Raw genomic sequence first — 5,481 nt, 5'->3', positions numbered from 1 at the left:
CAGTAATGGCCTCTGCTCTCAACCATTCCTTGCTCCTCCATCAAGCTGACCTGCCCCATATCCTTTTCCTTCAGGGTCTTCCTCTGTGTAAACCCAAAAGGAGCAACTTGAAAGAAGGAGAGTAGTAAGCCTCAGAGGCAGAATTAGAATCCAGGTCCAGAATATGCTCCTTTTCCATCATATCACATGATGCTTTTTCTTTAAATCTTGGGCAAATTAGTTTACCTCTTGAAGCCTAAGTTTACTCAAATTGTTAAATAAGGGTTATCATACTTGCAATTACTATCTCACAGGGTCGTTGAGAGGAAAATGCTTTATGAACACAGAATAAGGAAGCCTAAATGTGTGGGGGTTAATTCCTTAACCTCTATATTCTGACACTATCCTGACACACCCATCTTCATGTAGTTCAGTCATAGGTGGCCCAGTGGATAGAGCGCTGGGCCTAGAGTCAGTAAGACCTGAGTTCAAATCTGGCCTCAGACACTCGCTGTGCGACCTTGGGCAAATCACTTAACCCTTGTTGCCTCTGTTTCCTTATCTGTAAAATGGGGATAATAATAGTCTCTATCTCCCAGGGTTATTGTGAGGATGAAATAGTCTACGCCCAGATCAGGCACCACCCCTTCCATGAAGCCCTTTTTTGAGCCTCTTTACCTCCACCCCTGTAACATATGAACTTTGTTCATTCCTTTCTTTTCTGTTATCTGTGTCCTTAAGAACTATGGGGTCTTTCCTTCTGACGAGTAGCTGAAACCTTCCATAGTGCTGTCTCCCTTTTTACAACGTCAGCTCCTTGAGGTCAGGGACTGTTTCCTTTTTCTATTTGTCCTCCCAGCACTTTGCACAGAGTAAGTGCTAAATACTTTTGTTGCTTGTTCATTCATCTTTCCTTCCTTCTAGGTCTTATTTCCCCTCCTGGAGTACGAGGGACCGGAGAGCAAAGGATCATGACTTACCTGGTGTGTACAAGGGACTTGCACATAGGAGGTGGTCAGAAAGTATTTGTTGAATGGATAGATGGATGAGCAAATAAAGATTCTTTCATCTATACTTCAATGTTTCAATGCTTTAATAGTCTGTGATTTTGCCTAGATGTTCGCCCCCTCCCCCTTTGGAAGATCTCAAACCCTCTTAGAATTTAGGACTATGAGATTTTCTATGGTCTGAAAATCTGTCACTCTATGGACAACTTGGGGGTGAGCTCCTCAGAATAGAGGTCAGGGAAGTAGACTTGGAGTGTTCAAGGGTCCCCCACTCCCTGAGCCTTTCCCATTTGGCAGGATCTTCCAGAGTGCCACGTTCCCCTGGCAAAGCCTTCGACAGCCCAGGTTCACCCCTGCGCCTGGATGAGACATCAGAAGAGGCATTTAGAGGTCTCTATGAATATAACGGGCATGCTCTGGACTGGGCCTGGGTGAAATTGTAAAAGTGGTTGAGGTCTTTGGTGCTCCCAGCTCCGCATTTTGCACTTGTCCCTGGACCTCATCCCCTTGATCATTTTTATGCTCATTACCTGATACCCTCTAAGGTCCACAGAGGCCTCAACAGCTTCCCCCTTTCAAAATCTGATCTCAGGAAGGGATCTGAAACTCATTCACTTTACAGTACAAATGACTCATAAATGAAAAATATTACCTTCATTCCCAGGGGGCCACTTACAGTTACCAAGAATCGGAGTCAGAAGCTGAAGGAATGAAACTCTAATCAAAGTTTCCAGACCTGTGATATTACTGGTGTAGGGTACACCCAATGAGATATTCCTTCTACAGACCCGGATTAGAACTGTACTGAAACACGCAATCTTCAACTACTGCAAGGATCCCCAAGAGGCTAAATGAATTGCCTGAGGTCTAAGGTCACCCCTCTAGTCTGCATCAAAGGCAGGAATGGAACCCAGGTCTTCCTGACTTTGAGGATAGCCCGATAGCCACTGTCAGGCTTGCTCTCATTTGTTTTATCTGTATTTTGTATCATTTGTCTCTCCTCCACCTCTTTTGTCCAGTAGAAAGGAAGCTGCTTGATGGCAGGCTGATTTTGTTTTTGTCTGTGTGTTCAGTGCCTGGCATGATAGTGGGTGCTGAATAAGCTTGGGGAATGCTTGTTGAATTGAACTGCATCATCAGGAGTACAGGCCATAGCTGACCAAACTGCCAAACTGGATGAAACTGACACCCTTCACAACCTAGCCCCAAACCGTCTTTCCAACCTCACTGGACATCACCATTAGCCTCCAGGTGGTGCCATAGTGGATGGAGCACCCAGACTGGAGCCAGGAAGACTCATCTTTCTGAGTTGAAATCTGGCCTCAGACACTTACTGGCTGTGTGACCCTAGGTAAGTCACTTGACCTTATTTGCCTCAGTTTCCTCATCTGTCAAATGAGCTGGAGAAGGAAATGGCAAACCACTCCAGTATTTTGCAAAGAAAACCCTAAATGAGGTCACAAAGAAAAACAAAAACAACAACAACCTCCTTCATTGAACATTACTCTTTAATCCAGCCAAACTGGCCTCTCAATCCTCACGTATGACACTGTCTCTCACCTCCCATCACCCTGCCTTTCTACTGGATGTCTCCCATGCCCTGAATATACTCTTGCCTCACTTCTATTTCAAAACATCCTGTTCAAATAATCAACATTTATTAATTTTAATTTTAATTTTTTTGTTTTATTAAAAAAACCTGCTATGTGCCAGGTACGGTGCTAAGCACTGAGGGTATGAAAAGAAGCTAAAGACAGTCTCTGCACTGCCCAAGAATCTTGATCTAATAGAGGAGACAACATGTAAATAAATATATTCAAAGCAAGCTATATATAGTATAACTAAGAAATGATTAGTAGAGGGAAGGCACTAGAATTAAGAAAGGTTGGGGGAGTTTTCCAGTAAAAGATGGGATTTCAGTTGGGGCTTAAGGATGCCAAGGAGGTCAGGAGGTGAAGAGGAGGAGAGAGAATGCTCCAGGCATGGGGGGACAGCCAGAGAAAATGTCTGCAAAGTTTTGTTCATGGAACAGCCAGGAGCCCAATGTTGCTGGGTTGAAGAGTTCATAGCAGGGAGGAACGTGTAAAAAGATTGGAAAGGTAGGAGGGGGCTAGGTTAGGAATGGCTTGGAAGGCCAAACAGAACATTCTGTTTGATCCTGGAGGTAACAGGAAGTCACTGGAGTTTGTTGAATATTGAGTGTGAATGGGATTCTTCCTTTGAGCACAGGAAATCTTGACTAATCTCAGCTACTAGTGCTGGCACTCTCTCCCTATCCAGGCAGCAAGGTGGTGCAGCGGTTAGGGCACTGGAACTGGAGTCAGGAAGACACAAGTTCATACCTGACCTCAAATACTAGCTTTGTAACGGTAGGCAAGTCACTTAATCTCTGTCATGCTCAGTTTCCTCATCAGTAAACCAGCAAAAATAGTAACACCTCTATCCCAGCATCATTGCAAGGATAAAATGAGAAATTTGGCAAAAATCTTGGAAAACCTTAAACCTTAAATGCGAGCTAACTACTTGGTGTTGACTTGAATTCTCTTCCTATTTTGTATGCTCTTATATTTTTTCCTTTTGTCTCCTGTTAAAATATAAGTTCCTTATGAATTAGGATGCTTTCACTTATTGTATGTGTAGGTCCACCCTTGGCCCAGACCTTGGCCCCTACGGCAAATAGTAGGTGCTTAATAGATGCTCATTGATGATGACAATGATGGTGTCCCCTTAACGGCACCACTTTACTTTCATCACTCACCCAAATGAGAATGCAGCAACCTTGCCCCAGCTCAGTCAATTCGACCCAGGAACAGAGGGACCAGCATAACGCCATCCTGTCCAGGCGTTTGACTGACTTTGGGCAAAACAATCCATCTCTATGGTCTGTTACAGTAACTATAACTCACAGCATCATAGCACTTCAAGGTTTACATACCAGCCCTGGGAGGCAGATAGTATTGTTCCCATTTTACAGAAGAGGAGACTGAGGCCAGAGGATAGTTAAGTGGCTGTGTTTAAGCATCAGAGGAAAAATTTGAATCCTGGTCCTTTGACTCCAGAACTATTTTGCTCCCCCTGTGCCACAGTGCCAACGAATCATGCGATATTTCATCTGCTGTCTCTCCTGGCTCCGTGCCTCTGCCCAAGCTTTCAGTGGTGCTTGCAATGACCTTCTCTCTCACCTCTGCCCTTTAGCATCCCAAGATTCATTTGGTACAAGTGCACCCCAAAGCAGTGTAAGATATGCCAGCTAAAACCAAGGGAAGAATGAATACCTTTTAATCCCAATTAAGATGAAGGAGCAAAATGAATGGATTGAGCTTTGCTTTCCTTGGTGGGCAGGCACCACTTTACCCCCAGAGTTACCCCAAAGCAAGACCTGGGATACCCCCAGTCCAGCCCTCCCTGTTCTTGACTCTTCCCAGAGCAAGGAGGGATTCCAGACTAGAAAAGACAGACCCAAACCCCCTTTTCTTGAATAACACACAGAATACAAAAGACTCACAGTTCCCGTCGGCCCCTCAATCACCCCTCCTGGTGGGACTTTCCTTTCTCATATAGCTGCTTTGGGTCCTCTGGCTAAGCTCTGGGGAAAGCTCTCTGTTCTCAAACCAGAATTCTATTTATTTAAAGAAAAGTTTGGTTTTCCTTCCGTCCCTGTTACCACTTCCCCTCTGAGCTCCCCTAGCCTGTGACTATCCTCCTTTCATTTACTTCCATCTGCTGGCCATATTCTTCAGTTATTTCTTCTGGGAGGGATGCATTTTCTCCTCTTTGTTGCAGTGAAAGAGAAGAATATAATATTTATGCCATCCATCCATCCATCCATTCATCATCCATCCATCCATCCATCCATTAAGTTAAGTAGAACCCTTGTTCTGGGCTTAGGGGAGATACATTTATATGAGATAGTCCTTTCCCACACATAAAGTTTTGAGGTTTTTCAAAACTCTTTCAAACTCACTTTCTCACCTAGGTTAGTGGGCGGTGCATGTCTGGGAGCATATTAGAAATTACACCCTGGAGGACTTAACACTTTTACCTCTGGTTCTCACCCTGGGGGCCCAGGCTCCCCATTGGTGAGTCTCCTCACGTGACACTCTCTATCTTGGCGGCTCATCGCTGTTCCCAGCTCTTCCTTTTTTTTGGTTAGGCAATGGGGTTAAATGACATGCCCAGGGTCACACAGTTAGTAAGTGTTATGTGTCTGAGGCTGGATTTGAACTCAGGTCCTCCTGACTCCAGGGCCAGTGCTCTATCTACTGCGCCACCTAGCTGCCCCAATGTACTGCCTTTCCTTCAAGGTCATTCTAGCTCTGTCAGGGCTCCTAACTTAGGGAAAAGCTCCCCTTCCTGGTGTCTTTTCAAGTCACCTCTTTTTCAGACATGACTTTCCTATGGCTGTTATCTCTCCTATTAGAATGTAGACTCCTTGATGTCAGGGATTGTCTTACTTTTGTATTTGCAACCCCAGTCAGTCAGTCAACCAATATGT

The 5,481-nt window shown here is 44.7% G+C and overlaps 1 protein-coding gene across 2 annotated transcripts in view; it reads right to left on the bottom strand.

Moving 5' to 3' along the window:
* Positions 1 to 4,579, bottom strand: part of CNR2 (cannabinoid receptor 2) — a 13,601-nt gene extending 9,022 nt beyond the window's left edge. For both annotated transcript variants that reach the window (XM_027841337.1, XM_027841336.1), the window contains exon 1: positions 4,492 to 4,579. The gene's annotated coding sequence lies outside the window, so the exon portion shown is untranslated. The remainder of the gene's footprint in view (positions 1 to 4,491) is intronic.
* Positions 4,580 to 5,481: the final 902 nt, after the last annotated feature.

The sequence above is a fragment of the Vombatus ursinus genome, unplaced genomic scaffold (assembly GCF_900497805.2).
Source record: "Vombatus ursinus unplaced genomic scaffold, bare-nosed wombat genome assembly UNPS02014859.1, whole genome shotgun sequence".
NCBI lineage: Eukaryota > Metazoa > Chordata > Mammalia > Diprotodontia > Vombatidae > Vombatus > Vombatus ursinus.
The sequence above is the reverse complement of the archived record's forward strand: the minus strand, read 5'-3'. Positions and strand labels throughout refer to the sequence as shown.